The sequence below is a fragment of the Mus musculus genome, chromosome 3, assembly GCF_000001635.26.
Source record: "Mus musculus strain C57BL/6J chromosome 3, GRCm38.p6 C57BL/6J".
NCBI lineage: Eukaryota > Metazoa > Chordata > Mammalia > Rodentia > Muridae > Mus > Mus musculus.
In genome coordinates this window covers 13473740-13499924 of record NC_000069.6, presented here as the reverse complement: position 1 = coordinate 13499924, position 26185 = coordinate 13473740, and the positions used below count along the sequence as shown (strand labels likewise).

At 35.6% G+C, this 26185-nt stretch overlaps 1 protein-coding gene across 8 annotated transcripts in view; it reads right to left on the bottom strand.

Moving 5' to 3' along the window:
- The window catches only part of Ralyl (RALY RNA binding protein-like), a 710633-nt gene that overhangs the window by 682363 nt on the left and 2085 nt on the right, over window positions 1–26185 (bottom strand). The gene's annotated exons all lie outside the window — the stretch shown is intronic.

Here is a 26185-nt window from a genome sequence, read left to right as displayed (position 1 = left end):
TGGCAAGGACTGTTCCAAAAAATGTTTGTTATTCAAATGTTAATGCTAGTTTTTACGTTTTTGTGTGTCAAGAATAAAAAACATGACATTTACTCATGTGTTACAGCTTTCTAGTCAGGTTTATAACACTAAAACACACATCATCATATTTTCCTTGTGGATTGGACCTGTCTGAATTAGGATTCAAATGAATCAGTACTTTGAATTCTCTGGTCATGGACTGATAAAATAAAAACTGCTAGGATAATAAAATAAAGCACGACACAAAAAAGACAAACGAAAATACACACCAGACCCCGGCAGTTTCTTCTGTGCTAAAGATATTCTTAAACCGTCATTCTCATTTCCCTGCTCCCTGGGGACCGCACATAAACATTAATGGGATGACTATTTTAGTAGTTCCAGTACAAGAGGTGGGATATAAAATCTAATAAAAATGCCTAAAATAATTCTTATCACTTAGGTGCACCAGGCCAGTTCTCTAGCACTGAGCTCTGTTCCCAAGCCCAACCCACATATGCAAATGCTACAAAATCACTGTGGTAAAATGAGATTCAAATATGTCTTCCTGGTCTTCAAATTAGTGTCTCGTATTTTCCAAATATTTAGAAAAATAAAGCTTTGGGGGGTAAATATCTGAGTAGTCCATAATAAAATTATATGTAAGTATATTTTACTCATTTAATGTTTATAAATTTTGTAGAAAATAAAAGCTTTCCATCCATCTGCATAAGCCCATCCAAATATCACAAATCAAGTTAGATAATGAAGCAGAGATGTTTCTACTATCAGTGTTACATATAATATTGCAAATTCTGCATGCATTACTGATCAGTTTTCATTATTCAATCTGGATTTGCACGTGGACTAATTATCTTATTTTATCTTTCCCACCCAAGAGAAACAACTGTTCTATTACCTAACTTAACATATTCTGTAACTAACTAGCCTGCAGTATTAGGCACAGGTTGCAGCAATTGATAATAACAGACCAAAGCCCCAGCAAAAGAAATTACCTAATGATGAAAAAAATCACTATATTAATGATGTAAAAATAGAACAGGGAACATCAATAGTGATTTTTATTAAATCTTATTGAGCATTTTCTTTATTCAGCTCCCAATAATATTAATGTAAAATTCATACTTTATTTGTCAAAGAATTATTTTTATAATAACAAGATAAAATGTGAGCAGTCATATTGCAGATAACGGTTTTAAATAAGTTCCCACATATATATCATGAGCATTCAAATATATCCTTAGGTCAAAATCCCATTACTGGAAAATACATAAAATTCATTTTGAAGCATTTTACTGTGTGTATGGTGTGGTGGAGGAGAGAGTACATGCCCATACATAGAACTTTCATCAATGAGACCAAAAGGGGTCTTTAAATACTCAAGAGTGGGAGTCACTGATCATTGTGAGCCACCTGATTATGGGGCTGGGAAAGGAACTCTAGTTTTTTGCAAGAGTGGCATGTGTGTTCAGTATCCGAACCACCTTTCCAGCATATAGAGATTTTCTATTTTTAATGACAATATTGTTTCAGTGAAGTTGTGTTTGTGGAGTTGGAGTGTTTGGTGGTGATGCACTAGACCCTGAGCTGAAAACTAGCTCTAAATAAACAAACAAACAAACTCAAGCAAATGTTCTCTTTAAAAGAACAAATGTAGGGTTTATAAAATTTTTTGACATATTTTTCATACATACATACATACATACATACATACATACATACATTCTCTCTCTCTCTCTTTCTCTCTCTCTCTCTCTCTCTCTCTCTCTCTCTCACACACACACACACACAATTTCATTTTGAGGAGAAAAGAGTGCACTTACTTCAAATACAGAAAATCAATTTAAAATGAGAATATTTTACATGGGATCTAGTGAATATTTTAAAAATAATTAATTTTTAAGATTTACTGTAGGCATAATGCTTTATATGCTGTGTAATATTTTTAAACAATTTTTATTAGATATTTTCTTCATTTACATTTCAAATGCTATCCCGAAAGTCCCCCATACCCTTCCTCCGCCCTGCTTCCCAATCCACCCACTCCTGCTTCCTGGCCCTGGCATTCGCCTGTACTGGGGCATATGATCTTCGCAAGACCAAAGGCCTCTCCTCCCAGTGTGTAATATTAACCCATGTGTTATTCAAATGGTGATTTCTCTGCCCTAATATGCTGTTTCAGTACAGACACAGCATTGTAATGCTTATAGCAAGAATCCCTGATCAAGTATGTGTAAAGATTCTTACCATTTATTCTCTACCTTGTCAATGATGATCACCCAATGGCTGGACAGAAGAAAAGATGGGAAGTCCATTAGCTAGAGGAAGGGAGTGAGGGAGTTTCAGATCTGCTAGGAGGATGAAAGATTTGAAGCCATGAAGAATGGATCCGGAGAGAGATCATGGAAACACACTTGAAGCCCAAAGATCCAGATCAATAATAATATGCAAGTATCATGGGATGGGAGTGGGGGTAGCCAGATTAGCACAGGAGGTTAAGGTGTATCACTTAACTGCTCAGCTATTGACATGCACTTTACAATAAACCTTGGTTTTCCTATGTGGTTATTGGGGACAAGTATAAGGTAAAGAAATGCAGCCTCTAGATTATGTCACTGCTTATAATTTTATTAAAGATAATTTACTATCAAACATCTGTTTATTATTTTCAAAATATTGTGTTTCTCACCCAAGAGATTAGATATTTCTCTAATATCACTAGCTAGTTAGATATAACTAGTTAGATATAACTAGTTAGATATTTCTCTAACGTCACTGCTTATAATTTTATTAAAGATAATTTAGCATCAAAACATCTGTTTATTATTTTCAAAATATTGTGTTTCTCACCCAAGAGATTAGATATTTCTCTAATGAGAGTAACTTGGAAAGAGAAACTTGGTAATTTCTTTTCTCAAATCAACTTTGAGTAGCTTTGAAATGTTACAGGTTTTTTTGTAACTTGTTTTATTTGAAATCTGTATGTAAATAAGGAACATTGGCTCATTTCTTACTACTAATGAAATCTTTCTATCAGGTATCTGTAGCTTTTCATTGATTTTTCTATGAAAAAAAATTATTTATGATAATAAAACAATATTCAAATCATGCAAAGGTAACTGTGGAAAACCTGATTAAGGGCTACTGAGATCTTAAGTTCGTAGTCATGGATTCATAGTACCTTAGAGAAATACTGAGAACAGGAGTCTTGATTTTATGGGGTGATTCACGTCTGCACAATGATCAGAGTCACTTTATCTAGCCTGTGCCTCTGTGCCCTCAGTAGCAACCCCAGCAGTCATTACAAAATCCTCATTTCCTGAATGATGACTAAAACAATTTACTAGAATCAGGATGATGTAACTAAGTTTACAACCTCACAGATATTTTTCCTTGGCTGAAGTCCCAGATTTATTGTGTTGTGTTTATTTTAATAATTATTACATGTTTTGTTGTTGTTGTTGTTTGATTGTTTGGTTTTGTTTGTCCTTACCAGACGTAGAAAAAAACACACTGATCTAGAAAACACAGCAGAGTTTTGATTTTTCAACAACTGGGAACAGTTTTGAAAATATAAAGAACAGAAAAGAAATGATAACACTGTTGTCTTCAATGGGATAAAATGGAGTATTTTATGTTAAAAATAATACACGAGATGCAATATAAAATAAGAAAACTTCAATTTATTTGGCAGAAGATACTATGTGATTGATAGAAAACATGAGTTATACTAAGTGTACAGGGATAAAGTCAACACAGAAAAGGCAACTGCCCAAATTGGTACCCTGGATTTTCTACCGTAGAGTTGTGGTCTTAATTCTTTATGCCTCAGTTTCCTCATTAGTTATTGATAAACCAAGAGTTCCATAATACAATCAGTGTGCTCAGTGTACTGTTGGGAAGTAGATAAATACTAGTGCTTTATTATATTATTATTATTACACAGTCCACAGATGCTCCCCTCGGGACGATTTACTGTTCCACTTCCTTCCTTTTCTACAATATTAATATTTCTCTGCCATTATGATTGAGTACAAACATTTATGCACAGTCATATCAAATCATAACATGTCGTGGAGTCAGCCAACAAGCCACTTCCTGTATTTCATGGAGCTCATCGCCATTCATCAGTGTATAATTTTGAATCAAGGTACAGACAGTTAGTGGATTAACCCAGCAACCATCATCAAACATGGAACAGAGAGTTGCTTATTGCTTAGAGTGGGGAAATGATGCATGTTAGTCATTGACATTGTAATCTAATCACCAGATGATAAAAAACACAAGGGATGGAGGCAAAATGGAAGGGCTGGATGTAATTACATTACTATTCAGCAGCTTGAGGGAGAAGACAGGCAAGTTGCTGTACTCGTTTATACAACCAAACACTCAATAGAACATTCTAGGATCTTGTCCAAGTTGTGACTGGAAAGCTAGTAGCTTTGCCTTTCAAATCAAGGACAGTTGTTACAGAATTAACTCAGTGGCTTTGGAGCTCTAACTGGGACTCTAATTGCTATGAACTTAAGGTAACAGCCACTCTGAAGCATAGGGTATTATGGTGATCATATGCAAGACATAGGTCAGTAAGCCAGACAAATTTTCAAATTTATGCTCTGCTATTGGATAAATGGCCTGAATGAATGACCCATTTTTTTCCATTCCATTATATAAAAAACAGGAATCGTAAGACTGTCACCTTTTAGAGATTTTCTACATATAGCAAGCGATGCCATGAACATACCTGGTAATTGGTAATTAGAGCTATGTTTACATTGCTAATCATGAAATGCTTAAAAATAAGGAAGAAAGCAAGAATCAAACCTTGTACAAAACTGCACTGTTACTCTGGAGATGTGGATAAATAAGGTGGGTACATAAACTAGCTATTGTGATCACTATGGATTCACAGAAACAGTAAAGTGAACAATTAACACATATCAGCTTCTCATCCAAGAAAAAAATGTCAAATGTAATATGAAAAAACAAACTTCTAACTTGCAGTGGCTCATGGCCTTACAGTATATTCTGTTACTGAATAAAGCAAAATGCAGTGTGCATAGTCGTTCTGCAATTTTCTACACTGGTAAAGGAAATAATGCAGAAGAGTGGGTGATACAAGCTTTACTTCTATTTGGACGACTGAGTAAGTGCTTGCAAAAATACCTTTTACAGCAAGTAGCTTTCTTATTTTTTTACTGGAGGCCAAGGAAATGCGACTTTGTAAAGGAATCTTTAATGGAAGATGAGAAACAGAAGATGCTGGGCTTGTACCACTGGGTGCCACAATGATGTAACGATGAGTGTGGTTGAGAGAGCATGGATGAGGCTTTGTGAAACCACACCTGCTTAGCACTCACAAGAAGTTCAGTCCTCACAACAAAAGAAAAGTTAAAATTCAATTTGGAGGAGCCTAAATCGATTTGTGTGAAAATATAAAGTCCAGTGAGAAGTGCTGCCATTTCTACTCTGAATGGTAATGCTAATTATTTAGAAGTTCACAGATAGAGTCATGATTAATTTTGTTATGGTGTGTTATAATTTCAAAGTTTATTATAAAAAGTTAAAATATTTTAATATTAAATAGAGAGTCTTAAAATGTGCAATGTATTAATACAAAGAAACTATAAAAAACTTAAATCACTTGAAATGTGATTAAGAAAACACATAGAAATACATAAAAACAAGTGTAGACTTATTGTTTGTACAATTCTAAGGCTGCAATAAATGAGATTTACTTGAAAAAAAAATCAGAATATCTACCCTGAAAAATATCCGCCCATCCAGTGTTACTGACTAGAGATACATTCACTCTAAGTTGATAACCACATATCACAGTGAATAATTGGCTTTGCCTATGTGTGTTTCACATATAAGAAGTGTAGCTACATGAATCTATACAATAACTATACTTGTTGACAACTAATGAGAAGAGAAGATGGCAGATTCTAAGTAACAATAGTACTGTCCAGGAAATGACTGCTGTCACTCATTTGTAATCATTTTCCTAGAATATATACATGTATAGTGGATCTGGAAAACAAAAGGAACACTAACCACAGTGCTAGACCCACTCCACAATGCTAATTCCATTACACAATACTAGATTCACTCCACAAGGCTAACTGCACTCCACAAGGCTAACTGCACTACACAATGGTAGCTCCACTACACAATGCTAATTCCACTACACAATGCTAGCTCCACAACACAAGGCTAACTACACTACACAATGCTAACTGCACTACACACTGCTAGCTCCACTACACAATGCTAGCCCTACTATACAATACTAGCTCCACTCTACAATGCTAACTCCACTACACAATGCTAGCTCTACTCCATAAGGCTAACTGCACTACACAATGCTAATTTCACTCTGTCATGTTTTCCTGCAGATAGTGACTTAAATGACCTGAGAAAGATCCCACAGGTAGATTTTAACTAACAAGTTTAGGACATATTCAGTTTCAGTCTTTCAATATGTTCATTAAAACTTCCCAAGCATCTGCCAGTTTACTATGTATGTACCGTATGGACAATATTATGTATGTATCAGTAAAGTTCTTCCTGGACTATACCATAAAAGATATAAAGCCAATTATATTTTGAGATGAAAGGGCAATTCCTGATAACATTTCTAACATTTGATGTTTTTAACTACAAAGAAAACCCTGTACTTGAATTAGTATTTAGTAAGTACAATGAAAGTCATTGAACACTCTTAAATTTGCTTTCTGGTGGTCATAACAATTTTAATGCAAAATTTGCTATCATTGGTTTCTATATCAAATATTCTTAAGAAAAGAGCTACATGCAAGGGGTCGATCATCAGCTCTACTTACAGAGCATCATGAGATTCATGTGCAACAATAAGAATATAGAGAATATAAAGAAATGTGAATTGTTACCCAGAGAACTGCGGCTTTGATCTGTACTTGACAGCTGTGAACGTGAATCTGGAACTTAAAATCTACCCTCCTACTAACACAGTTATAAATTAGATGTTTTTATAAACTCTTCAAATAGCAAACTGGATTTTATTAGTAGGATTTTGCTTCCCACAGTCCCATTGGTACTAAAGGATAACTGTCTCAAAGTAATTGCATGTATTCATAAGTATGAAGTATAATGTTTTGACACACACTGTGAATCATTTGCCATAATCAAGCTAATTGACATATGATATACTTCAGAGTTACCATTTTAGGGGCTAATAGTGTTTACATTCTAATGTCTTTGCAATTTCAGTATAAGAGCATGCTGTGTTACCTGTATGTCTACAATGCTACAGATTAGCTCTCCAGATATCACTACCCCTGCAGAATAGAAGTGTGTGCCCTTGATTCTAACTCTTCAGTACCTGGAAGCCAACCATGCTATTGGATAACAATAAATGAGACTATGGAGTATTTATTATCTGTGCTTGGCTTATTCTGCTTTATGTAATGTTGTGTGTGTGTGTGTGTGTGTGTGTGTGTGTGTGTGTACTTATTCTTTCATTCACTTCTCCTATATCAATTTTGTCCATTACTGGACACTTTTATTGCTTACATATCTTTATTATTTTTGATAATGCTTTAATAGAAATGAAAGTGTACATACCTATTCAACACTCTTATTTCCTTTGGAAATATACCTATAAGTGGAATTACTGGATGATATTATATACTTCCAAGAAAGATTGCTGGATATTATTATAGTACTATTTTTAATATTTCAGTCTTCCCCATTTTCCTTTCTACAATGACTATAACATACATTCCATCAATGTGGGCAATTTTTTTTTATTTATTTTCACTAGCATTTGCTACCTCTTGAATTGAGATTATAATTTAATTAAAATATTTCTCCCTCTCTTTCCAACCTTCTAGCCCTTCCATATACCTCTCCCTGCTTGCCTTCAAATCCATAGTGTCTTTTTCTGGAATCAAAACCCTATGAGGTGTCATTGTGGTTTAATTGACTTTTCTACAGTGATTAGTACCATTAAGGGGTTCTTCATATAGTTGTTAGATTTTTGTAGCTCTTCAAGAGAAACTCACTGCCCACTGATTACAGTTCTCTCTCTTGCCTCCCTCAACACACTTGATCCCTCCTGTTCCCCCAGCCCCCTCTCCCATCCAGTTCTTCTCTCCATCCACCCTAGATATCTATTTTATTTTTTCTTCTGTGTCTCAAAGTGATTTAAGTATTTTCTAATAAGAAAGGTGTTCTCTTTACCTGGACAGCTGAATAAATGACTGAATGCCCAAGAAGTCACATGAAGCTTCCCTCTTTAAGGACCATGAAGGAGAGCAGGACATCCTCACTGGGAAGCCTTTCCACACCAGGAAGTGTTCCTCATTATGATGGTCTCCCCCAGTGTTCTTGCAGTTACGTAACCTCCAGCTTCGCTGATGGTTCCTTACTTTGAGTCACCAACTTCAGTACTACTCCTGATTAAACACAATACCACAGAACTTTCGTTCCTACAAGCCCTTATTTCCACATATTTCCATTTAACTTATGCTACTACAAATCTTCTGCCAGATAATTCTAAAGATCATATTCCTTCCCCAAAAGAAATGCATTTATTCTTCCTCCTGACACCTTCAACTCCTCACCTAAAAAAACTCAATTCATATTATTCTTTATTCTCTAATTAAATTTACTTTTTCTATTAATTCAGTCCTTAATCATATGCTCTCCCTGAACTGCTTTTTCAGGATCTCATGTACACAGACTTGATGAAATAATTACATTTTCTAAAACAAAAAGTGCTCTCTTAATGTGAACAGCTTCTGATCCATGGGTAGAGAATACTTGCTCAGCTATTCATATGAGGTTTCCTTATTTAAGTACTATTAGGGAGGTGGGGACAGTATTTCAGAGGACACACATACAGACACACACACACACATCTCATCACAGTACCATGTAGAGCTTAAATTCCTAGAAAGCCTAAACCAATCTGTCCCCAGAAGATGTCCAACACTGCTTAGTAAAGTTGTTGCTCATTACTGAATTGTATCCACCAAAAGTCCAAAAGTTGTATGCTGAAGCTATAATCACCAGTACTTCAAAATATGATTGTAGTTAGACATAAGCCTTCAAAGGAGTCTCATGGACAGGCTCTCATCCCAAATGCCAACTCTCAAAAGATGATTGACATCTCTTTTGAGTCAGAAAAAAGTAGACTTAAGACATGAGGAAGCTGCAGTCATCTGCAGACACTGAAGGAGCCTCAGAACACTGAAACCTGCCAGTGTTCCTTCTAATCAGCCCAGAAGGTCAGTCTGTGGTTTATATCCATGTTGTTGCTGTGATACCCTGGAAAGGTGGCATTACTGGGTAGTTACTCGGTGAACTGATGAAAACTAATAATTTCCTGACTCTTAATGCTTCTCAGACAAGGTTTTAAAAGTCAAAATCTCAGACACAGATACTCAAATTAGGGTATTCCCTTTGTTTTTCTTATTTCTCTAGGAAACTATTGCTTCAGTGAATCTTCACTCCATCCCCCAAGACCTGTTACGTTCATTCTGTCAAGGTACTTATTCCTGCAGATTAGGTACTTCATTGTAAGTGAAGAATCATGGAAACATACAGGAGTAAGAGTGAACTGAGCAGTATTTGAAGGATAAAAGAGTTTGGGCTTACATTCTCATTCAAACCAGAACCAATCACAGATTCAGCGAAGAGAAAATGGCTTCAAGCAGTAGATGCCCATCCTCAACCTGACTGGTTTATTTTGTACTACAACTCTAAGGACAGGAGCTCTAAGAGGAGCAGGTTCCGGAGGCCAACATTTTGTCACATTAGCCGGCTCAACTCAAGGCAGCAAATATTCTCAAATTCTATTTTGAAAACATTAGCTGCTAATAATGAATTTGAAGACATTTGGAAGTATCAACAGGTGTTTTATTAGGCATAAAATATAGTAGTCAATGTAAACTAAAGAGAAGTTTCTATAAGTAATCCAGTCCTAGTTAACCTCGCATACAGAATGACATCAGAGTGTCTAGTGTGTCAGAACTAAAAGCTGTTGGCTTCATAAGGACCTTAAGCTTTCAATCTCCTAGTTAGGAGCCCTCTCCTAACAAACAGTGGCTTACTCCCTCTGAGCCTCAAGTCTATCTTATATAAAACATGGATAACAGCAATAAATTTTCCAGGACTACTTTGAAGAAATTTCAGCAAACACATTGTGTGGGCTCTGCCCATACTAAGAATTTAAATAAAAACTACATGTCATTTTACAACTATTTTTAGTATTATTAAAGTCTTAGCTTACTGAAATTATGTTTTAAGAATTAATTAGTTTTAAAAATGATTATATTAATACTCACATTGGCTTTGTAAAGAAACTGGAGGCAGCAGGAAAACATGCACCGAAAAGATATATTTAGGAATTTGAAAAACGTTGTACATGATGTATCACACTAGGGCTCAGAAAGAAATGGTAAGGTGAGCTATTTTGTAAACTACAAACAAACTGCAAGCAAATTGTCCACACAGCAGACTGACATGACCTAGGTGAAACTGATGTTGACTCGGAGTGGACAGTAACATACTGGCAACCGCTGCAGTCAGTAGAAATACTATGCCATAAGAATGCACATTTCCATGCACTCCTGCATTCACCAGAAACAGAGTAAGTCACATTTGTGGTGTCTGTAAGGAGCGAAAAGACGCATTCTCTTCTTCTGCGTTTATCTCAAAATAATTCAGGAGATTGTTTACTGATTTTTTTTCGGGGCGCGGGGGGCTTCTGCGGCTTTTATTATTGCATGTAAACCACTGGGGGGGGCATCTTGGTGGTGGGCACCCTAGAGATTACACTGGAGTTCCGAGGGCTTCAGACACTAGCTGGGATTGGTCTGAATCATTGTTTCTGTTTACTGATTTTAAATCACTAAACCTTCCTGACACTTTAATTCTAAGAGAAAACAAAATGTTTAGTAGGGGGTTCCACAAGCATTGTGACCAACTCACTAGGATGGCTTTGAACTCACAGAACTCTGTCTCCTGTATACTAGTATTAAAGGTATATGCCATTACACCTAGATTATTTAAATGTTTGTTTTGGGGACAAGCTCTGTAATGTTTAGAAATAGAATGTCTCTTACAGGTTGTGTGTTTGCACAGTAGATCCAAGTTGCTGGGACTGCTTGTTTCTTTATTTTCTTCCTCTCATAGTTTGTGGTCTACACAGAATATTATTCACTATATTGTGCTTCATTGGGAACCACTAAATTCTAAAAAAATGTGGTTCATCTGTGATTATTGATTTTAATTTTAGGTGACACATCAAATTCTAATTAAAAACAACAACATTTAAAAACAAAACAAACAAAACCAAAAACCAGTGTAGAGGACTGGCCTGTGAGCCCAGTGTCTGGAAGAATAAAGAGCATAGCCAAGACCCAGTCCAGTCCAGTCTGGATTATGTCATGAATACAGGGCATGATCGTGTCTTAGCATCCCCTCCCCAATACACACACACACACAATTTACATAGCAAATTATTATAGTTAAAAGTATAGATATGTTTACTAAACGCAAATACTATAGCAAATGCTCTCACATAATGCTTTCTTGGACATAGTGCATCAATAACTAAGGCTGCCTTGTTGAAGGAATGGAAAATGAATTAGTGAGCAATAGACTAGCATACACCTATAAAGGATGAATAACACAGAGCATAAGGCTGAGGCTTATGTATATGGTTCTCCAGTAGCTTATGCCTATATACATCCTGAATATATGTAAATTTGCTTCTGAAAATATTTTGCTGTATTACATGTTTATGCAGAATTATGGCACTATATAGAACAAGGAACCAGTCACAAACAATTGCTATAGAAAACAATAAAATAAATTATGTTTTAAAATTGTGGAGGATATTGTACAAAGACATACACTATGTAAAACTATTCCCTGAACATCGCAATCGGCCTCCCAATTCCTTGCACCAAAGTAACAAGCAACAGTCCATCAACTAGTAGCCAAGTGTTTACTCTGAGCATAAACAACATGGTAAAGAAAAGTCCTCTTAACCCACGAGGAAGCCACAGGATAGTGTTTGGAAGGTTCCCTTAAGATTGGTGTAGAATAATCTCCTAGGACAATTGCCATTTATTTGAGTATTTTTATGGAATTTTATAATGATTCACCCCACAGATAGAAATGAAAACCACGCCAAATGGTTGTCAAGGATTTAGAAAACAAGGCACTGTCCTTGAGGCAGCGAAGAAACTCAAGCCACCTGAGTGATGAATGGAAAATGCTGTAAGCTTATGTCTCATGTCCATCTGTGCTGATTCACAAATATCCAGCATTTGTTGTGGTGCTGAAAATGACTAATTCACAATTACTCAACCACTGAACTCCCACTCTCTTTTTAACCAACTTTCACTGCATGCTTGAGGGACACTGTGCCTGTACATTAGACATTGCTTATAAAGAAATACATATTCTAAAAAGCTATTATTAAAACATTGTGGTATCAATTTAACCTGGAGCTTAAAGAGAGGCTGAACAATTATTTAGCTAAATGTTTATAGGCTACATAGAGTTTTCAATGCTAACCCGAGCTGAAATGCCAAATGCCATCTCATAAAATAGAAAAGAGGTTCAAATGTCAGGTCTGGAATTATCAGACAAAATATGACTCAATAGCATAAGCCCTGCTGGCTTGGTTCTGAAATCATCCTGAATATATGTAAAATTCCTTCTGAAAATATTTTTCTGTATTACATATTTACACAGTACTATGGCATTATATAGAACTTAAGTAATGTCTAAGACCAATGAACCAGACTTTTCGAACAAGGCCAAATAATAAAGCAAAATCTTTCCCGAACGCTTGCTGGGCTCTAGGCCTATGTGTGAATGCATGAGCAAATGTGTGAATTCAGATAAATTAAAAGTGCACATCAAGGGCTGCAGGGATTGTTCAGCAGTTAAGAAAACTTAATTCTTTTGTGGAAAAATAACCCCAGGTTTCAGTTTCCAGCATCAACATGGTGGCTTATAAGCCTTTATAGCAACCTAGTTCCAGGAATCCAAGGCCTTGCTGACCTCCGTGTGTTCCTGCACACAGATGGCACACAAACATACACTCAGGCACACATATGTACACATAAAATAAATACAACTTCTAAAACTGAGTACAAGTGTACAATGCTAGTAAATACCACTCCAGGAAATAAGAACAACACTACCTAGTTTTTTGATACATGAACCAAAAAAAGCCACAGTGAGCCATAATGGTGTGCAAGAATTAAAATCCTCTTGTCTATGAGTATCCAAAGCCTATCTTGCTAAAGTTACTGTAATTTAATATGTGTCAAAGATAATTCAAAGACAGAGAACAAAATTACATAATTGGGCCCCAAAGATTGAGAACTACAAATGTAACTGGAAGCCAAGTCATCTAAGTATTAATGTGCTAACACTGCTCCAAAGCAACTGATTCCCAAACGCACACTTACAGACACACTCACCCTCACAAGGGAAGGCAGTGGGTGCTCAGTGAAGTTTAGCTTAGAATAATGAAACATTTGAATATGACTGGCTGCAATCCAATACCAATATTTTCTTAGTAAACTCTTGTTCCATCAAGAGTTTTATTCACAGACACTACGTCACTTTAATTTCAAAACACTGAATTTATTTAATATTTTTACAGACTTAAGGCACTTCATTTTACATATCACCTTTAAGTATTAGTTTGGCTATATTTGCTGCATGATGGGTCATATTTGTAGTTGAAATTACAAAGATGAATTAATCATTAGAATTAATAGAAAAAAGGTGCAATTTTAACCTTCAATTTTATTTCTACTTAGATATTCAAAATTGTTTCACCTTTCTACACTATGATATTCATTCTCCTACATTACACAGTATTACACAATCTATAATGGTGAAAAACTTAAATTAAAAATTATTGGATAAATGCACTATAGAGCCATGGAGTAATATGAAAGCAACGTATTTTACAACTCATGTAAAGACTGTACTCACTGTTTGGAAGTTGACAAATCCCATAAGTCAATGATTGATCAGTATCATCAAAATACCTGTTACCCCATACCCTTTTCAAAACTAGAATTTTAATCCTATTATGTAATACTCACAAACCATAAAAAAAAAAAATTCTCAAAGACTTTACCAGTGGGGTGGGATGGCTTTAAGAACACAATATATCAACACTATTTTGTTTGAAACTTAATTTTCTTAATTTAGACATGTGTTTACATGAAAAATGTTTTGTTACGAAAGAAGCAAAATCAATCCTGTTTTATATGAGCTTTAATTTATCTAAGTTGAAAATTCTTGTATATTTTAAGTGGCAAATGTTGAAACAGCTGCATTTCAATTAAGCAAAAAAATAATTTAGTATAAACTTGCAAACAGTTTAAACTCTTGGCAAAAACCTCTCACAGGTATTGATTTTGAATATTTATGTATCCTCAGAACACGTTCACTTAAAGGAAGTTTATAGACAGTACCAAACAAAGATAAAAGTAAAATTCCCTTTGTAAAATTAATGTAACTTACATTTAAAAAGCTGCCATATACTGGGTCCCCAATGAAGGAGCTACAGAAAGGAGCTGAAGGGGTTTGCAACTCATATGAGAAACAACAATATGAACTAATCAGTATCCCCAGAGCTCCGTGGGACTAAACCACCAATCAAAGAAAACACATGGTAGGAGTCATGGTTCTAGCTGCATATGTAGCAGAGAATGGCCTAGTCGGCTATTAATGGAAGGAAAGGCCCTTTGTCCTGTGAAGGCTCTATGCCTTTGTTTTGTTGTTGTTTTCATGCCCTTTGTCCTGTGAAGGCTCTATGCCTTTGTTTTGTTGTTGTTTTCATGTGCCCTGAACAGAGAATTTACCACAATGGTGAAAATATCTGGAAGAGACTTCAAGTGTCTGAGCCCAGCAATGAGGACAATCCCTGATGCACAATCAATATAAAACAATGCTCCTTATGTATGTGAGTGCATCTGTGTACATGTGATATGTTTGCATGTGTACATAGGCTGTGATGTAAGTATGGAGGGCAGAGAACAACTCAGGTGTTGATATTTTTTCCTATATTCTTCAATACAGGTCTGCTTTATTGTGTTCTAAAATGTACACCAAGCTAGCTATACACGTGAGCTACATGGGGATGTTCTGCCTCCACTCCCCATCTTGTGAAGACAGGATCACAGATTCATGCTACTGTGCATGGCTTTACAAAGGTGCGGGGCATTCTCACTCAAGCCATCAAGCTTGTCACAAGCACTTTACTCTTGGATTCATCTTCCCAGCCTCTGTTGCCATCTCTACTGTCATCATCAGATCTGAAATACAGGCTGTGCAAATGTCATGTGCCCAGCCTCTTCCTTTACTTAGGAGGCTAGACCTCATCATGGAGAAAAACCCTTTGATGCAAACTTTGGAAATGTATTTGAGCAAGACTAAGAAAAACCTCATTTAATGAAAATATAAGATGAAGCAAACAAGGTTGAAGTGGCAAAGAAGGAACAGAGAATGAAAGACTCTAGTTTATTTATGTTTATGGATTTCAGAAAGAGAAAGCAGGTTACAATACACAGAATATGCTGTTTCATTTGGGAGTCAAAGGGCACTGGGTCTGTATGTAAATTAAATTATTAAATGTATCATTCTGTTAATATCACAGTGAATGAATATCCCTGCAGGATCCTGAACAATTTTCACCAAAACCATTAAGTGCCAGGGAACATGTCCTGAGAAGACTCTGTGAAGATGTACATTCCTGGCAATAGCATCATCTCTTTACATGTAGAATCAAATTATGAATGAATTGGTTGAAAAAAAGGCATATTTAGTAAAGTGGTTACCTTGTTTCTAAAGCATAACATCTATCAAGGTAAATTTGATATTTCTTAGTCAACTGACCACACTTTGGGATTACTTCTTAGTACAAAATGTGTTTGAATGGATTTCAATTTATATTCTTAATAAAAAGTGAAAGTTCAAATTGAAACAATCAGAGAGTATTTTAAAAATCAATCTTGGCTATGCTCTGAAAATGAATAAGATGTCAAAAAGAGTTTAAAAATCATGACATAATCCCGAGATTTTTCTAAGACCCGAGCCCTGGACTTTGTGAGAGCCACAGTGGTGCCTATGCACATCTAAACCACATGTATCTCTGCACTTCAAATAGAATATAAAACTGGATTTCAAAGACAGAACAGAAGGACAGGGCTGTTTAAAGTAATTATGTAATTATGATGTACTGATACTTTGGGTTAATTGGGCTAGATAGAACATAGACTTTAGATACATCTGTTTCACCTGACTTATTTGTCATATCTGGGCCATTTCAGGTCTGGAGGCCTTCTCTGTTATAGATCTTCTCTGTACTGTTGGACTCTAGAACTCATGTCCTGATAGTGTGCTCACTTCATTTCCCCTAACTAGTCTTTTACTTCTCTTCATTCTCATTCTAGAATTGTACCACTTTCAAGTCTTGGAACTGTAGCATGCAAGAAACATCAATAAATTCTAAAATAAGAAGATCACAAATGTGATAGACCGTGTTCTAAAGTAAAATAAAACAGAATAGATATTCATGCTAGGCTTCACCAATCCAATTTAAATAGCTTTACAGCATACACAGTAGAGTTAAATTCACAACCATATTAAAAGGATGAGGAAGTATTTCTTACCTGAACTAGTTTCATTTATTTAATCCCATGTTTAGATTCAGAACTTTAAATTTTGAGTTTTCTAAATATGCTACAAAAAAATTCTCTTTAAACCTCAGACTACGTATTAAAGCATAAGATTTGTGTGAAATAAAGAAAATGATAAATACTGTAATTCTTTACTCTGAATGTCTTTTCATCATAATTCTACTGTTGCCTTTTGCTTCACAATTTATTCTTGTTAGTGACTCATAAATATTAATGTTTTATCCTCTTCTTTAGCCTTCTAATGTTCCTCTTGTTCATCACTGTACAGTTGCTGTGTTTCAGACTCTAGAATACCTCCTAAAGGAAACATGAGCCAAGGGGTTGGCTCAAGCAGCAAAATCTGGGTGCTGGGAAAGCCTGGTGGCTGGACTTGATTGCTGGGAAAGGTGGGCAAGATAACTGAATATAAAGTTCTCCCTGAGCTCCATAGGCACTCTATGGAATGTGCACACATAACTTCCTATCCACAAGAAGCACAGGAAGCTGCTATAGCAGAAAGACACGATACTCCAACCATGTCGTGCTCGTAACAATTTGAAGAACTATGCTGTGGCTCTGTTTAATTATCAGCTTTATGGCCCTTCTCATTACTTCCCAAGTAAGTTCTGAGCTCAGAAAGTGGACTAGACTTTGCTCTGTTACATGTTGCAACTTTTAAAAACAGACTATCCATAATTATATAGCTTTAGCTATAAAAGCAAAACATCCCCTCCAAAATCAAAGCAAAACAAATCAAACAAACAAAAAACTAAGTAAATAGTACATGAGAAATACTTTGACCACATAGAAAAGTAAACAGGACTCTCAAAAGCAGGGTCACATTTAGTCCTAGTGACAGCAATGTTCATTCTGAACTGACTTCTCTCTGTAGAAAGTTCATGTGAGACAACTAATTATGGGAGCGTGTAAACTGTTTTAGAGATATGTCACTCACCCACACTTAAATCAAGGCATCTTTCCTCTTCTGGCTTCTAGAGAAACCACTGTAGTGCATATTCGTGTTTTAGAATTAACACATTTTGAGTTCAGATCTTATGATGCAACTTTGTCTTTCTGAGACATTTCCCAAGTTACCTATTTGTTCCCCAGTCCTCTCCTTGATCTGGATTAGGATAAAACAGTCAGGAACATGATATCTAAGTGTCTTCTTCCCTGTGCTTCAGACTGTCAGTCAATACATTGACAGGATAGAGATGGAGCAGCAACAGGACAAACAGTACCCATTTCTTTTGGAACCAAGACTTGAGACTAAAACTAACGTATGAATCACAGTATTAAATATGTTATCAAATATGTTGTGCATTTTCATCTAAATTGTTTTTATGATTTTCGATTTTTTGTTTTTATATTGAGTGTATTTAATTGCGGTACACTATATTAGTCGTTCTGGTTCCAATAAATGACCTCTTTATAAGTGACTGACTACATTTCCACATCCTGTAATAAATTTATTTCTAGATTACACAACACTATGCAGACATAAGTAAAATGAACACATATATCACATGGCACTGCTTTCTTCATAATGTAAAGAAAAAAATAAAACCCCAGAAGTCAAAAATGAAAAAAGCTTAAGTGTAACAGATTATAAACATAAAGAAATTTTGTTGGTGTTTTTTATGCTATGCTTGCTTTCCTTTACATTTCCCTTTGTTCTATCATGATATTTTTTAAAAATACCTTTTACACTGAGGTTCACAGTGACTCAATATAGCATCTGTTATCTCTTCCTTAGCTACCTGTAAGCCTCACCACCTTCTAAATAGTGCTCATTGTTGTATATATTTCATTACAAACCTAGATTCATAAAACTCTCCTCTGAAGCTTCAGCCATTTCATTGTGAACCTTCAGTTGTCTAATCTTACCCGCCCTGCTCCATTCACCTCAGAGTTGTCCTTGCCACCTTGTCCCATCCAGTCTTGTTAGTGTCATCCCACAGGACTTTGGACACCTGAATAAACCCATGTCTTTATTTCACATGATTCCCCTCTGGGGACCTCACATGCTTACCTGACACCTTTAGTTATCGGCATTTTTGTTGACTACAAGTGCATTTGGCTAAGTTCTCAGAGAGATTCTTGTTAATCTTGACTTAACACTATGCTTTCAAATATCAGAGAAGACAGATTAACTAACATTGGAACGGGAACACAGAAACTAGAACAGATAAGCATGAGGTTATCATGGACTCTGAACAAGAGTGAAGACCTTTCTCTAGTAACACTAATCCTATACCTTAATTCCATCAAGACAGCTCCTGAGAGCTACGTAGCCCACAATGTGGGCTCTATGTAGATAGTGTGTGTAACTAATGCTATCAAGGAATTCTGTCTTTCATAAAGGAGGATGGGTTCATCCAAAAATGTAAGCCATTTAATAGCTTAGTTAGTAACTGTTAGAATTTTGCCTTTTCGTATAATTTTATCATACCACTGTGAATTCATATATTTTACTTTATTTGCTGTTTTGTTATTCACTATCCTTGTGTTTAATAGAAAAATTAATCCTAATTTGTCACTTGTAATATCCTTCAAACTACTTCATGTTTCCACTGACATAAGTTATTTACCTTTGAGTGTTTCTGTTGCTTCCCAGCATGAGACATCCCAGCCATCCTGGGTATCAGACTTTACCAGAACTGGGCTTCTTAGCTGAGGATTGTTCTCCACAGCCATGATACATTAGGAGACGTGTCCAGAGTGCTGAAAGCATATGACCTTTAAGTTTCTTCACTAAACATGGATAATGAAACTATGGCATGTGTCTTTAAAAGCTTCACAGTGCATTGTAATACTTAGAGATTATACCTTTCTTTGTTTATTTCTTTCTTAGAATAGCAATATTTGGTTTTGGTTTTTTATTTTGTTTTGTTTTTTCTACATGTAAAAATTACTTTTATATTTTCATGAAATATTTCACTGCTCTTCCTATGAAGTTCATGTTACATATATAAAATACACACACACACACACACACACATTCAATAAAAATTTTGAAATGTACCTCTTTAAGGTGTTACCACACCATATCCAGTATGATCAATATTTCATTCACTTGTCCAATTCTATTCTCTCTCATTTATTTATGTTTTAAACTTAAGTGATTTTAACCACAGATTTTTAACTTCTTCAATTCTTGCATTTCTTCGTGCCCATATTTTACTTCTATTGAGTACACCCAACCACAGGTGCACACACATGCACGCACACACACACACACACACACACACACACACACACACACACACACAAACACTTTTCAACAGCATTTAATTTTCTACATTGTACCATTCCCATGTGCATTATAATAAAAAAAAATGCAGACATTAGCCAAATATATGCTCCTGTCTGTCTACCTCCTCCTAAATGCCTTAATAGGCAGGTTTGTAATATCTGCTTCTACCACAGAATATTCTAATGCCCAGTTGCACATTGGTTATTTCTTCCTATATTAATGCTGGGACTTCAAACTAGTGTGATGTACAAATCTACAAGCAGTCTCTGATCCTCCAGTGTACAAGGATCTCCTTTATATGCCAGATCAGCTGTTGTTTACTAACACCAATTTCCAAGATACCCAGACTCCAATATCAGGTGGAAGTTTTTAACCCTTATTTCACCATGGCTTTTAAACTACTGACTGTGCACATGCACATTGTATTGTAAAACCACCAAGTTCATTCCTTCTTCATTCACTCTGTCCTCATTATGCTTTATGTTTCTCATTCCTAAGAATATCCACTTTCCTAAGCACCAAGGAAACTCTTCCATAATAGAAGTTTTTCACACATCTGAAACAGCAATTAAACACAGCATCTTAAAATAACTTTTCGCAGTTGTATGTGTTTTACAGTATTAACAAACAGATAAAGTGAGTTTAAAAATTGTCACATTCAATTAGGTGTAACAGTGAAAATCAAAGATAAAGATGAGGTTGAAGGTGAGATGCTGGCAGACAGAGACAACACCTGTATTTATAGCCTTGTATTGTGATGGCAGGAATAGCTTGTTTGGTTACCTTGTCCAAAAGCCTCATTTTCCCATTTCATACCATCAGAGTTTGGAGGAAAGAGATTCATACTGCTGTAGACTTGAACTCAACAGCTGTGATTACATGCCCAAGCTCTCCACATTCACACATGCCTAGTAAACAAATACCGAACTTTTTTCACAGGGCTCGACAAAGCAACTATAGACAGAGAACAGTCTATTTCATCACAGTATCAGATGAAAATGTATGATAGCTCAACAATTTACCTGTATTTGTCTGTGCTTAAAGAGTCTTGCACAAATGTGTTTTAACACAATCCTTTATTCGATTCTTTAGTAATTCTCCATGTGTTATTACTAGCTTAAGTTCTCCCAAATGACAAATACACAGTAATGAAACCTTGCCAAACTATAGTCTCTGTAATGTATTAAGAATTAACACGTAGAAGGTATTTTATACTAGGAAAAGCAATGCAACTCAAAATGTCATCTACATACAATGCACATGTATGCAACCAGTGTGACATCATTCAGACTTCCCACATGTTCCTTCACCCTTCACTAGCCCTGGGAACTCTAGAAGTCTATCTCTCAATGTTAGTTTTCTTCAACATGTAAAACAGGGATGGATGGACTTCCTACTCAGTATGGGAACAAGTAGATGGTCAGTCATGTCCCCTCTGGGTAGCCTTCTTAGTGCCTGGAGGTGCTATAGCACCTGGTGGAGCAAACTGTCATGAACTAGTCAATTTTGAACACTGTACACAGGAGTAGTATCCAATCAGCCAAAGTGAAACCACCAGTATTATGATGCCACATCTGTTATGGAGATAGTCTGATTGGAGTTACTGTAAATACAGCCCAAGACTCCTGCCTAGTGAGGTCCCAGGTCCCAGTGGAAAGGCTCTTCTGTTGTTTATTAAATGGACGTGATATTCCTGTCAAATTCCCTTACTGATAACTTTTACTGATGCATTTTTACTCATAATAGCAATGCTATCATATGTAGTCAAAGTTCTTGGTAGTGGTGGTGTTGGCGGCTTTTTGTTTGTTTGTTTGCCCCAGTGGCCAGTAGTGACTTTGGAATGCCATAACTGGTCAAAGCACAGAGAATAAATGGCTGTCAGTGGCCATCGGTAAATAACACATCCATAAGCCCTTCTGAGAGTAGGGAACATCGCAGAACAGCTAGAAGTAAGAGGTGAAGGAAGGGAAATCTGCAGTAACACTGACTTCCTGTGATTACATGCCTAAGCTCTGCACATGTTTGGGACTATCTACACTCTGTCTTGGAAGGGTTCCTCATGTGTTAATGGGACGGATAAAAACTTTCTCTATTGCTAAGTCAGTGGTAATGTGTCTACATTCTTGTAAATAAGCTATTACAGGGTTCCTATTAACAACCTGATGAGCTTCATTGGGACACACACACATGCACACACACACACACACACACACACACACACACAGAGAAGAGGAAGGAGTTTAACAAAAGGAGGGGAGAAAAGAATTGGGCTAATACCATTGAACTATATTATGTACATGTATGAAACTATCATATGTGCATTATTAATATTTGTATTATTAATATAAGCTAATGTATTTAAAAATAAATTTTCATTCTCTTCTATTTTTTTGTCTTTGACATTGAATAAGAAATGATTAGCCTTTCTCTAACCCTGACTAACAAAATTTCTAGACTACCCAGACATATGTTGTGGATATATATAAAATATATAATACATAATATATAGCATTAACATATAAAATATGACATAATATATATCATGTAGTTATCAAAATGCATATAAGCATATTATCTACATTCACACAGTATATATAACTACAATTAATTTCCAGTGTGAAATTGAGGAAAAGAATCAACTACTTTACTCCAATCAAAAATAATATTAACTGGTATGTTTAATTATATTTTACCAAAAAATATAACCTCTTTATTTTTTTACTATTATAACTGTGCTTGGTGAGGCACCCATTGCCCATTTCAGGAAGTCAGAAGAGTGTTTCCATGTCATTTATAATTTCCCTCTCAACATAGATTTAAACATGGTAAGAGAAATAAATCTCCAAGTGTGGCATCTCCAAGGACATGCCAGAGGACATTCATCCTCCACAAAGGTCTGCCGCTTCTGACTCTGTTCTAGTAACAGAGAACAAAAAGGAAATTTGCCTGAATATGTATCAGAAAAACGGGAAGACAGTTCAGTGCAGATAAAGATTTCTAAGTTTCTGAAATAACTAGAAAGTACAAAGTCAATTTTCTTAAATACAAATTTAGTGCTTAGCCTAAGTCTAACAAAACAAAGACAAAACATTCACTAATATTGTGTATATAAAAAAAAGTTGACAGTAATTGAATTAAATCTATTTCTTATGCAAATACTATTTTGGAATAAGTGGGAGTCTGTGGTTCAGGTGTTCAGACCCCAGGTGCGTTATCTGTGACTAGGTACAGAGTAGTGCTGCACCACCTGCCCCAAGATTCTGCTCAGTGATTATTTTTGTTGTGTTTGTGATACAATGAAACCAAGTGTTTCACTGGCCTTACTGGGAAAGATTATATTAGTGATGTCAAGTATTAAAAAACATATTAAATCAAAGAACCATGATAAAGTATGAAAATCTAAAAACATTTTGTATAGCTCATTGGCAAACAAATGATTAAAAAATAAGATGTTAATAACAGTTATGGGCAATCAGTGAAGACATTTTGTAAACTCAACTCTTGCTTACTTTCTAGAGCCCATAATCAATGGGAAGAAAGTGACCATCAGGATGCCACAGGATAGCTTAAGCTTCTTTATGGTCATGCAATAATAGTCATAACCAACCACACTGTTAAACAAACTCATTTTGAGATATGGTTAATTCTTGCTCCAAAATAAACTCCAGAAATCCTTATTATTGTATAAATTATTCTAAATATCCATTCTACTTGTATTCTACCTCCATGACGTCCTTTAGAAGACTTCAAGTCTTGTTTGATTTGATGCTCTACCTAATGACTTACAATATCAGTTATCAAAGCATGACCACGCCTCACTCAGTGGAAACCTCTCAAACACAAGGACACCATACCCTTTACCCTCTTATTCAAAACATAACTGTTTTCCTTAAGAAATTCTTATTCAGAGGCTAGAGAAATGGCCCAGAGGTTAAAAACATCATCTGTTCTTCCACAGGACCAAGGTTCAATTCTCAGCACCTATGTGGTCATTTACAAAAGTCTTTAACTCCAGTTCTAGGGGACCTGACACCTGCTAGTGGCCTCCATGGGCACCAGACAGTCACACAATGAACAGACACAAATACAGCCAAAGTGTATGCAAAATACAACAAATTACTTTTTTTAAAAAAGTATGTTTTATTAGACTGAGAAAATACAAATTTATGATAGTTAAAATTATTCTTGTATTTATTTTATATTGTTATTTTCAATTAAAATATGAGAATTTATATTTAAATATTCTGTTTGAATAACTAGGCTTTCATAAAAATTACATCACTTTCCAGCATAGTAACACACCTTCTGTAGTTAAACTTATTACTGACTATAGCTTAAAACTTTTTCACCTCATGTATCACACCAATATCATCTAGGTAAATTGACACAATCTCAGGGGCAAAAAAAACAAAAACTGACCAACTTTATTAAAAACTATGTTGAGGATGAAAACTTATTTTAAATATATTTGGACAAACCACACGTACAAGACAGAACACAAAATAAGATTTTGTTTCTCTGCAATGTTTGCAGTTAAAAGAAACTACAAATTCATTAATCCAGTATTTTTAGTACTGCTTAGAGTTTATATTACAGAGAAACATTCTAGAAAATTTAATAAGTAGTTTTGCCTTCGTGAAAACTTCACCACAACTTTTTAAAATAGCAGAGTTTCGTTTGTAGTTCAACAGCCAGTTATTCCCTGTCCTTTTAACTGGCAAATTGAATCCATTCTCTAAAAACCTAGTACAAAATAACCAGTAAGAAAAAAGTGGATGATCAAGTTGATGAGAAGTCTATTGGGAAGCTGGGTCAATAAATAAAGCATGCATTTTCCCATAAGAAGCCAGTAGGCGGTGCCAACTCTAGTATGTTACCTTCCACAGTTTTAAACCCCCAAACTTCCTAAGAGGCGATCAGTGTTGGGAGCTGCACTGCTCCTGGCTCAGTTAGTGGAGGTATGGATTAGAACGACTTGGAAATCACAGATAGAAATGTAAAATAAATGTTTGATATAATGAACAGTCAACATTAAATAAATGAAGCATACAGACACAAAAGTCATGGTCTCTATGTAGAGGATCCTACTGGAAACTTCCTTCTCTTCAGATGACTTCTCTGATTTCAGTCTCATGTGGAAACAACATAGAACTGCAAATTAGCTGGCCAATCTCAGGAGACCATAGGCTGTGACTGGGACAAAGCAGCCTGCTAGTGGACAGCCAGCTAGTGGACAGCCAGCTAGTGGACAGCCAGCTAGTGGACAGACAGCCAGCTAGTGGACAGCCAGGGCTCACACAGGTTCTTGCTTTCTCCCTTGCTCTCTTTTGTTTTGTTTTGATTTTCAAAGAACTAAAAGTTTTGTTATCATATGACCGATTAAAAGTAGTATCCATGCACATCATTTTAAATGAGCATTTCTATATATGTCAAACAAAGAACATGGTATATTGTAAATGAGTTTGATAAGTATCTTGTTTGCTGTCTAATCCATATGAATATCCGTATTTGAGCTATGAGCTCACAGTACAAAATAAGAAAATTCATATTTTTGTTTAGAGTTATAATATAAGCTTCAATTTTAGAACTATGCACTTCAAGCAATAGACTGGTGTTTAGAGAAAGTAAAACGATCTTCTCACTCAAAAATGCAATGAGACTTCTTAATGAGAAGTTGTCTGGCTATAAAAGAATGAATGAGTGAACAATCTCATATGTATGCAACTTGCAAGAATCTTAGAGTTATATAGGTGTGGCACAGGCAAAATGCTTATTGCATTGCAAGACTTCCCTCAGAGTCTTTCCTCCTTATTTCACTGCAAAGCATAAAACACAAACATCAAACTTTTCATGTCACAAGCTGCACACATAGAAATTCAATAAAACATTCAGTTGGAAGCCTATAGGATAAGTTATTCATTCTTTTGCTATAGGTCCTTGTTTTCCAAAGTTTAGTTTTAAAATTTTTTTAGATAACCTAGAAGAAAACTTAATAAGGCAAAAACAATATAATTAATTTATTTTACCATAACCCAAACAGTGCACGTGAGAAATTTAGCAGTGAACTAACTCGTTTAAGGTTGGAAAAGAAAATGAAAGTTTCGGAATCCATCTACTCAAATAGTTGTAGTCCCTCTCCAGAGGTTAATATTTAGTCTAAGCCTTTCCTATACTTATTTAGGATCTAAATTCTCCCACAGAT